General features: G+C 41.8%; 1 non-coding gene across 1 annotated transcript; it reads left to right on the forward strand.

Moving 5' to 3' along the window:
• The first annotated feature begins 10,814 nt into the window (after positions 1-10,814).
• On the forward strand, positions 10,815-10,921 carry LOC127772407 (small nucleolar RNA R71). The gene has a single exon (XR_008017395.1). It is a non-coding gene; the product is annotated as a small nucleolar RNA R71 (small nucleolar RNA).
• Positions 10,922-11,581: the final 660 nt, after the last annotated feature.

Below are 11,581 nucleotides of genomic sequence, written 5' to 3' on the forward strand. Positions count from 1 at the left end.
CCCTCCTCCTCTCCATCGGGCGACCACGACATCGGTGGCTTTCCGCGACAGTCCTTAGGCGATGGCGGCTTCCGGTGGCAGCGGTGGTGGATAACGCTGCGATACACTCCTCCTTCTCTCGGTCCGGCGACGGTGGCGGTGGTGGAGAAGGCCGGTGCGGAAGGCGAGGTGATGGCCGGTGGCACGAAGGGCGAGGCTTCTTTTGAATCTTGATGTTAATGTGTTCATGATGTTCTTGATGTATTCTTGAAATTTTTGATGTGCTCGGGTCGGCTTGATTAGTTCACTGTGTTCAAAATGTTCTCGATGTGGTTAGGTCGGTTTGATTCAAGCCAAGCCGGCATTTGTTTTTTTCTCGTTCATCCTTATAGGTGCCAGTTCTAAACTGGCACCTATTTTATTTTCATATTAGTGCCGCGCTCGTGGTCGGTTGGGAAATCCGGCACCTATATATACCGGGTACCTGACCGGCACGAACAGCCTTTTTTTGGGTAGAGTAGCCGAAATATTTGGAACTTACTAAAACGAACTGCTGAAGAAAACTAATCCAAAAGAAAAATAAATCCACTTTACTCCCTAGAACCAGACTCTAAACTATATTTTTTTATTTTACACACACAACTATTGAGGCAGTAAAATAGGCTCTCTTTTTTCAACCAGAAAAGCAGCTGTCACCGCCCGAAAATCGGCGCTTCATTATTTGCCGTGCCAGTTAGTTAGTAGATATATATCCATATACTGCATCCGTGAGACTGTTTTGCTTTGCAATAATTCAGCACCCGAAAGTGAAAAGCAATACATGTACAGTTTATATAATTAGCTGGCGTACGTTAGCTCAGGTTATTACCACGATTCGCCCACACACCGAGAACACTACGTATATATTAGCTCAGTTTTTTAATACATGACGCTGTTGATTTTTTTTACATGTTTGATCATTCGTCTTATTCAAAAAATTTACGTAATTATAATTTATTTTATTATGAGTTGTTTTATTACTCATACTACTTTAAATGTGATTTATACTTATACATTTACATAAAATTTTTAAATAAGACGAATGGTCAAACAGGCGAGAAAAAGACAACGGCGTCATCTATTAAAAAATGGAGCTAAAACGGAGATAGTACGTGAGCGCGTATGGACAGGCGGTGTGTGCACGCTGCCCTTCTCGCCGTGGTCGCGCTCGCCGCCGCCGCCGCCGGTGACAACGCGACGTCCAGCATCGGCGGTGCGACGGCGGCGGCGGAGGCGGTGGTGGTGCACCGGCGCGTGCTGGCGACCACCAGCATCCAGGACTCGGTACTGGATGGCGACAGGCCGGCGTGCCTCCGGACGCCGTGCTCGGGGCGTGGGCAGTCGTACAGCGGCCGGGGATGCGCGAAGGCGTACGGGTGTCAAACCTGAGCAAGCATTATGATGACCGTGATGTGATGTGATGTTGTCGAGCGGCACTAGTACAGATTCTTCTATCTGTGATGGGTTCTAATATGTTTAGAAATAGCGGACCGTCATAAGAAAGTCATCTCAATCAGGCCGAAAAGTGTCCGATTGAGATATGGTCGCACAGACATTTTAGATGGGTATAAAGCTTAAGCCCGTCACGGATGACACCTATCAGTGACGGGCCACAACTTTAGGCCTGATTGAGATTACATTTCATATCTCAAACGGGCCTAAAGTTGTGGCCCATCACAGATGACCACGGATCCGTGGTCATCTGTGATGGGCCACAACTTTAGACCCGTTTGAGATAACATTCCATATCCCAAGCGGGCTTCAAGTTGTGGCCCGTCACAAATAACCATCATCTGTGACGTGCACCAACTTGAAGCCTGTTTGAGATATCAACTAGGCCCGTCATAGATGACTCATCAGTGACGAGCTATATACTTAATCTCTATCGGACATTAACTAAAGCCCGTCACCGATGACTATTTTTCTATTTTTCATATAAAATGTTTATATTTGTAAGTTGACTATAGCAAAATAATTTAGTGAAGTATAATAATTCATTTTATGAGCCAAAAAAATTTTACGGGTAGTAAATGATTTCAAATGGAAAAAATGTCAACAACAAAGTTGTATAACTTATCAATATTTACAACTTTTAGTTTGGTCATTTTTCAATATAACATATTTTTGAACAGTTTGAATTTGAATTTAAAAATATGACAACTTCAAACAACATTTTCAAATACTAAATGATTTTAATTGAAAAAGTCATCAATAACAAAGTTGAATAACTCATCAAGATCTAAAACTTTTATTTTTATTATTTCTTCATCCGACGAAATTTTTGTAATATTATTCACAAATATTACATATATGTGTTATAGTTTATAAAACCAGATAAGAGATATGTCAATTTTGTGAACATTGTTACTATCACTTTGTCGTATGAAGAAATGACCAAAATAAAAGTTTTAGATCTTGATGAGTTATTCAACTTTGTTGTTGATGACTTTTTCAGTTGATATCATTTACTATTTGAAAATATTGTTTGAAGTTATCATATTTTCAAATTCAAATTCAAACGGTTCAAAAAATATTATATAGAAAAATGACCAAAATAAAAGTTATAGATTTTGATGAGTTATACAACTTTGTTGTTGATGACTTTTTCAGTTGAAGTCGTTCACTGATCTAAAATTCTATTTGAACTTTTCAAACTTTGAATTTCAAATTTCAAATTGTTTAAATAGAGTCATATGGAGAAATGACCAAAATAAAAATTTTGCACCTCGATGAGTTCTACAACTTTGATTTTGGTCACTTTTCCATTTGAAATCATTTAATAACCCCAATTTGATATCCTGGCCTAGGGCATAATAGGATTAATAGAATACTCATACCAACCTGTTACAACTACTTTTCCGGAAGCCAATCTCCAAAGAACTTTGACATTAAGTGTGCTTGGTCTGGAGTAATTTCGGGATGGGTGACTGATCGGGAAGTTTGAACTTCCCGTGTGGGAGGGCTTGCCAAAAAATAAAATTTATTTATTTTTCGATTATACTCATCTGTGACGGGCTATAGTTAATGCCCGTCACAGATAAGGGTGATCTGTGACGGGCGCTAGTTGTGGCCCGATTGAGATAGGTCATCTGTGACGGGCTATAGTTTGACTGGTCGTCTGGGTCAAAGCTATCGGTGACGGGCTTTACTTAGGGCCCGATTGATATAGAATCATCCGTGACGGCCATTTGCCCGATTGAGATAGCTCTTCACATCAGTGACTTCTAGCCTGTGACGGACGCCATGCCCGATTGAGATGGGGCTTACCGCCCGATTGAGATGAGGGTATCTGTTCTAGTGCGGTGAACTATTTCGGCGCGTCGTCCCGTTAACTTTCATTGGTTAGTACTTACGTTAAGCCGAGCTGTTGGTCTTTGAAATATACCTGCAGGTTTGATCTCCCTTAATATTTTTTATCAACAAGTCAACAACTTTTAGATGTGACTATAGTATAATTAAAGTGTAATTACATTGTAACTGCACTGTAACTACAACTTACTAAAACTTGCATTCAATAATGCTTTGGTTAGATAACACTAGGATCTTACACATGACACATGTGAAAATTTCTTTCTAGCAATTTTTTTCTATTTATGCACAAATCTTGAGACGATCCGATGGTCACAAATATGAAAGTTTTAGGGATAGAAAACCTGCGAAAGTTTTCTAGCAAATCTGTAATTTTTTGGTGTTATGTATAAAATGGAAACAAGCTTGTTAAAAGGAGGGATTCCGAGCAAACACAAGATTAATTAAATGGGTGGCCTATATATATACTGGATTATCAACCGGCACCCATTGGTGGTACCAATGAGGAGAAACAAAAGTAACAATTTGGTTACGAGAATAAAGAAACAGCTCAAAGCATCCACTTGAATTGAGCCAATGCTTCAAGCCAAGAATGACATACAGAACCTAAATCACAAAATCATCACCAATCTAATGACAATGAATCAGATCAATTGAGAAAATTACACATATAGCATTCATCACAAAACCAAATCACACATCTATACATGGCTCCATCACCTCATCCCATCATTGATCAAGGCCACCGCCGCCCATCGGAGGCCGAGACCACTGCCGCCGCAGCTCACTGGAAGCCTAGGACGCCATTGATACTCACCACCATTGCTCACATCCAGAAGACCATAGTCAGATCTAGGGTGGTAGGAGAGATCCAAGAGGGGAATTTTTTTTTTTGTTGCATATGGGGAAGGGGAGGAGGGGTACATGTTAGCTACCATTTGAACCGTTGTCGCCGTTGCTCGTGGAGGCGGGATCTGGTCGAGGGGAGGGCGCTAGCTGTTGGTATTTCTTAAAGACATTACTAGAAATATAATTCTTAGCAATGGCATAGAAATACTCCTGGTATATTATGGTTACAGAGTTCAACGCAAGCGCACGGATATACTATTACAACATTTCACATGAGAGTATTCGAAGGGTATCGTATTTATTTAATCCCGTGGGAAGATCATAGCAGAGAGAATCGTACTAAGAGTTTTATGTTACTTGTAATAACCACAGTCTAAGCAGGGGTTAATATAATTCAAAGGGTAGAGTGAAAAACAAGCATAGAACTCCTCATTCTCATACTAAATTATCTAACCTAAGTGGAAAGAAAATAGAAAGAATCAATTCCTATACTTCTATTATGCATAGTATACATACATTCTAGTTATATGATTAACTAGCTAATACCCTCTATCCGATGCCCTCCTCGTATTTCGAGAATCCACCCCTGACTACCGAGTTCCTTACGACAGCCCGTCATGACCATACAACCGGGGCTAAATACGGAGGAGTACCCTTCCCGAGAAATTAACTTAGGACTATATACACGCGCGGAGGAATACAGTACTAAGCTGTTACCATCAGCGGCCCACCTCTTATCCGTAGCATAAAGCCCCAAATAATGATAACCAATAATCTAGACACCACGCCAAAACTACCAGATAAAACACTAATATCATCGTCATGACATAGAGTAAATGCAATAGTAAACATTATACCCATACCAATTCATATACACGGAAAGTATTTGAATACCAGAAATGTGTAAAGAAGAGTATTCTAAATAAAGTACAAAGCTTACAAAAGAGAAGAGGACAGCTACTGGAGCCATACCTAAACTCTTCCGAAGGCTTCCTGACTCTGATTTCTATTCTATTCCTACTCCACTAGCTTAAGAATACTAAACTAAACTTGAGAGAATATGAGAGAGCTCTTGCTTGAAGTGTGTGAAGAAATGGAGGGAGTGAGAGCCTTTTATAGCTTGAGTATGACGGTTATGACGGTTGGAAAGGTCGGTAATACCCTCCAACTGTCATTGGGGATCAATCCCAGCCATCCATCAGTACCCTGCATCGAACGGAGCTGCGGTGGGTTCGGCCAAACCCAATGGTTCGGCCGAATCATGGGCTGGGCTGGCCTGGCCCAATTTCGGCAGGTGACCTCATCTATTGCTCCCATACGCAGACTTGTGAATTTTGGTCCAATTGATCGTGTCATTTTTGCATTCTTGGCCAATTCATTGATAAGTCTGATTCTCGGCATCGTCCAATTGATTGATCGTCTGATTTGATGTCGATTCTCCTCTACTTTATAGTTATTCTCTATGAAAGGTTAGTACTCCTAATACTAGTGGTATATTATTGTTCTAACATAAATATGCATTGCAAGCATAACTAGTTCTCCTCTATTTTGGTAGTATTGATGGTCGAAACTGATCGCTAACGACCGTCAACAAAACCCCCCAAGCTTGAACCTTTGCTCATCCCGAGTAAAGGACGAAAGGAAACAAAGACTTGGTTGTTAATCAGGAGTTGCTACTATGCTGTATATCTTAAATGTACAGGTGCAAGGTATATGTACTCTCATTCAAATTAAATAATCTTTGGTACGGTGGCTTACCCTTACCCCTAATTCCCACAAGACACTGCTTCTCCTTGTCTTGAGCGGTTGAAAGACAGAACAACAATTAGAGCAGTAATCACCTAATCTTTATTCATCTTTTATTCTGGAAGTTTTCAAATGATTTTGCAAAAGAAAACCAAGTTCCTCAAATGATTCACTAAGTCTCTCCAAGTGTATCAATAAGAATTCCTCACCTCTTTTGCATTTTTGATTCCTACTCTAAGGTTTGATATGTGGAGCTCGGTAGGGATCAAACATGGCATACTTGCGTTCACATTTATTACTAAGTCAAAAACTCAGACTAAAATAGATGACTAAACATACTCAAGATCAAGATCATGCAAAGTGCCTGTGTGATATAGGGAAATGAAATGTGAAGAAAAATAAAAAAAATGCTTCTCCTTTGTACTTACTTCCTTCTCCCAAAAATCCTTGTTTTATTAAAAAGGAGAGGGCATGGCTACATTATTTTCTCTTCCTTTTTTTTAATATTGTGCTCATGCTTGAGAGAGCATAACTTTTATTTTCATAACCATGCCTTTCCCTCCCTTCTCTTTTTTCAGAAAGGATTTTCTTTTTAGGAGAAGAAAGCACATAAAAGCATGGAGAATTTATTTTGGTTGTAATGAGGAAATGGAATGGATAATTGCTAGCTCCCAGTGTAGGAGTTTAGCATGTGCATAAATGAGTGTGTATGATCTTGATCATAGAGCATGAGAAGTATCTACACAAGTCACAAGAATTTGACAAAGTTTAATGGAATGACGAGTAACTAAAATGTATATGGTTTAATCATGATGGAATATTTTTGGCTCTAGTAGAAATTTATATCAAATGAGGAACTTTCAAATTTATCATTTTGAAAAATAAAACTTCTGGAATTCAAGTCATACTTAGAATAGGGTCGTAGCAACTCTTATTTACTATCTCATATCTTGTAACAACTTAGACTCATATTAGCAAATGCAACTCATTTACCTCAGTTTCCCAGATAATTGTTGGCTACTCATATCTATTTTTTGAGAGATCACTTACTTATGAACCCATATATGGGAGATATAAAACAAAGCAACTATTCATTTCAACAATGAGAACTAGATTGTCTTACCTATCTTTTTGGTATTTCTATTTTGCAAATTTTTATGTTGTTTTCTGGTTTATATAATGCAATTGGAAAGCAAACATGCAATTGGAAAGGGAAATATTCAATGTGATACAAGTTACCTCGGCGGGGAGAGAGATGTCTCCCCCCAAGCTTGGCTTTCGCTCAGGGTCCTTGGTAAGGATTGAATCCCTGGAAGAAGACGTACGCTTGAAGGTCATCGTGCAGTTGCTGCATCAGGTTGTTGATGTTGGTGAAATGAGCATCAGCAGTCTGCTGCCATTCTTGCGTCTGTGCTATGTGTTCCTCAAGGTTGTGTTGGATCTCTCCCGTCTGCAAATCAAGGGTATCCATTCTCCTAGTGATTTCACCCAAGTCCCAACAAGAGGAACTCGAGCACCATTCACCGGGAGATGGAGGCATACCACTTGATTTAGGGGACTGATTGCATCCCTTGTTGGCTCCCAACCTGCCTCATACATCTGCACGGGAATTGAGGATGATGAACCTTCTTGTTCATTACTTGCCATGTTGCGTGTCTCCCTATATGTTTTCTATGGTCTGCAGGGGAATGGTTAGTTCATGACAGTTGTACAAATGATATCCCGCATTAGGCAACGTGATCTCATTTGTACAACAGAGGAAAAAGTATATCAAAGATCCATCTACTCCATGTTTAAGAATATGCCCTTGCACTAGATAATTCTTATCAATACAGGGACGAGCGGCTGAGATATAAGCAATTTGATCAATGTTAATGACCTCTAGTCCCTTTGCTATTCGAGTAATCAAGGAAGTGCACTCAATAGGAGCAGAAAATCTTATACTTTCTAACCATTGCATTATCATACATTTCACAGGAGCAACCTTGATTTTTCTAACCATGGCAAAAATGATAATTAATTCGTCCTCTCTAATAGGACTAAGATCACCTCTATGAAGCAAAGTAATAGCAATCCATTTGTGCATAAGCCTAAGTGTAGATTATGGATATCATTTGTCCTAGGTTTCTTGCAAATTGGAGCTCCAGAAATATCTTCCCAAAACCTTTTTTTCTTGAACTCGGAAATCCTTTCCGAAGATCGATCTTACAGGAATCGTGAAACCAAGAAGTGTACTTAATCCTTTCCATGAAAGTGTATACTAAGTACGGAAAAAGCGAAAGGAAATTCCATCTTCTATTTCTTTTGAAGTGCATGGAAATTGCAACGTAAGCAAACGAGAACCAGGCTCATCTACCACAGCAAATCTCTACCAACCAACAACTTTCCAAATAGCACGAAAGTCAGTATCCATACCTATCTTTTTCAGCAACTCCGGAGAGTATTCTCATGTGTGAGCATACTGCCGGTCTCTCAGCATGTAGTAGGCTTGCCTTACCCAATCATCGACAAGGTCGAGGCCGGCGTCGCTCAAGAGGCCAGCATATGTTTGAATTTGAGGGAAACTATCAAAGCTTGGATGAATTTAAGAGCAAAGTTTGGAGAGGGAATGAAAATGAGTTGAAATGGGGTGGAATTCCCACTCTTGGCCGTCTGGCTTATATAGGGTACCCACAACGGTCATAATTGACATGTGGGACCCACTAGTCGTTGCTCTGCCAAAAATGGCAGGTAGCCATTGCCTGGCCGGTTCGGTCGAACCAGGGGTTCGGCTGATCCCCTGGTGGGCCCAACTGGCCCCACTTTTGGCCGTTGGACTCCAACGGTCAGTGTGGCCGTGGCACAGCAAATTTTCATTGAAAATTTTATTTTTGTTTGCTCTGAAAAATTCATTTGAAAGAATTTCCTCAAAATTCAAATCCTAAATGCAAATTTTGAAATTCAAACATGTGTTGAAGCAAAAATTCAAATTGATGAAAATAAATATGTGGATACATACCAATTTACATGTTGGCGAAGGTCGCGTCATTTTTAGTCCGACGTGCAAGACCGTACCTCCTTCTAGTTCAGTTCGCAGATTTTCCACCCGTCTCCAAAGGTGATGGAGTGGGCATCTTTAGCTTTTCCCTCCAAACCTTCTTTGGTTTTGGTGCGGGAGACGGCTTTCTCTGAGCTGGCTGCTCTAGCTTCTTGGCCGGTGTACTGGATTTTACCAGCGTCTTCCAATAACGGTTCCTGAGAAATGTTGTTTCCTTCTCCAGGAAATTCTGCATGAACTTCACCAGGCTATCCGTCTTGGGTGGCTCCACTTCAACCACGTGGATGGTTTACGGGTTTGGCCCATATTTGATCCGGACCATGAAGCATTGTTCGGTCCTCGGCTGGAACTCGAACTTCTCTTCTTTCCTGTTGATATGGAAATGGATACTCCTCGTTCCCACGTCAATGTTGGCTTCCGCGGTGCTAAGGAACGGATGGCCCAAGATGAGCGGCGTTTCCTTCTCCGTGTCCATGTCCAACACTACGAAGTCAACAGGGATGAAGAAATCCCATATCTTGACCAGCACATCCTCCGCTATCCCTGCCGAGTAACGAACTGACGAATTGGCCAGTTGCAAGCGCATCGTTGTTGGTGCCAACACCGTGAAGTGAGCTTGTTGAAGACGTCGTTGGGCATGACACTTACACTTGCTCCAAGGTCGCAGACGGCTTGGTCGAATTGCTGTGTCCCGATCAAGCAGGTGATCGTGGGACACCCCGGATCTTTCTTCTTTTCTGGGAGCTTGTGGAGTATGACATTGATGCACTGCTTGGTCAGCTTGACCACTTCCATTGTCGTGAGTGGTCACTTGTTGTTGAGGATGTCCTTGAGATAACGTGCGCATGTTGGCACTTGCATAGCATCCAACAATGGCACGTTGATGTGGATCTTCTGGATTACTTCAACAAAATGAGCGAACTGATCGTCCACTAACGGTTTCATGCTTCTTTGAGGAAACGGCAGCAACCGGGTGTCGCAATACTCCTGCGGCACAGTCTTCTTTGGTTGAACCTCTTCATCAGCCGTGTTACTAGATGGTGCTTCTCTAGTGATACTGCTAGTGCTTGCACGGTTAGGATGTGGCAGATCACGAGTGGACTTACCTCCCCTCATTGTGATCACCTTAACATTTTCAACGGAGGATTCAGGCTGCCTCGGAATCCTCGCAGACTCATTTGCAGGTACAAAAGCAGCTAATTGAGCCAGTTGTGTTTCAATCATCTTATTAAAGCTCAGCTGGTTTTCAAATGCAGAAGCGAAGCCATCTAGCTTGACATTTATGTTTTCTAAGGTCTTGTCATAAGCAGCTAGCTTTTTGCTTAAAGCATATGTGGTTTTAGCTTGCACAAAGACGAGATCTTTCAAGGAGGGCTGGTTAGAGAAGTTATCATTGTTGTTACCTCCTTGATAATATGGGCGAGTTTGGTTCCATCCCTGACCTCCTTGTGGATGATACCCGTTGTTGTTGTTGTTGCCCATGTACATCGCCTCTTCACGGGTCTAGGGGCAGTTGTTGCCAGAGTGACTCGTGCTTCTGCAGACCTCACATATAACGTGTGAGTCCAAGGCTTCGATGGTGCCTTGTGATCTCTTGTCGTTGTCGTCCAAGCGTTTCATGAGGAGGTTCAGCTTGGCAGCAAGCATCTCCGTCTCCTTGACGGTGTGCATACCTTGCTGATGGGTCTGGAGTCGTTCCTCACTCCAACCCATATTGGAGACTATCTTCTCTATTAAATTGACGGCTCCTCGAACCGTCTTAGAGACAAAGGCTCCTCCAGTTGCCGCGTCCAAGTGGTCGCGAGACGTGGGAGTGCGTCCATTGTAGAAATTCCGTAGAATAAGCCAGTCGTCCATCCCATGGTGAGGATAGGCGGCCACATATTCCTGAAGTCATTCCCATGCCTCAGGAATAGACTCATCTCTCGTCTGCTGGAAACTCGAAATTCTTCCACGAAGGGCGTTGGTTTTGCCCATTGGAAAAAACTTCGACAGGAATGCTGTAGAGCATTTGTCCTAGGTGTTGATTGTAGCACGGTTGGCATAGAACCACTGCTTCGCTTTCCCAAGGAGGGAAAACAGAAACAGCCATAGCCTAACGGTGTCTGGACTGACTCCCTTCATGGTGTACATGCTGCAGATCTCCAGGAACTGTTGTAATGAGCATTGGCATCCTCGTTAGGCTTGCCGCAGAACGGGATAGCCTGCGCCATTGTGATGAGGCTGGACTTCAGATCTGTAGCCCAATGGCCACGTTGTCAGCAGAGGGAGCAGCGAATTCGCGAAGGATCTTGTCAGCCATAGTCTTGAAGGTCAGTGCGCTGGTATGGCTGATTTCTTTGTCGGGAGAGTTTTCTACGGAGCGATGACTCGCGTCTTGACGCTCCGAAAGAAAGCTTCTAGATTTTCTTTAAAGTCATGAAACCAGTCATGCACTACCTTGCTTCCACAAAAACAGTGAAAACAACCAAGGTTAGCCCACAAAGAACAGTGATTATACAAAGGTAAATATAAAATATTAGTATTGGTAATCTCTATTATAAATCTTCCCTGGCAACGGCGCCAGAAATGCCTGTTATTATTTCTTAACGACATTACTAGAAATATAATTCGCAGCAATGG

This window comes from Oryza glaberrima, chromosome 4, assembly GCF_000147395.1.
Source record: "Oryza glaberrima chromosome 4, OglaRS2, whole genome shotgun sequence".
NCBI lineage: Eukaryota > Viridiplantae > Streptophyta > Magnoliopsida > Poales > Poaceae > Oryza > Oryza glaberrima.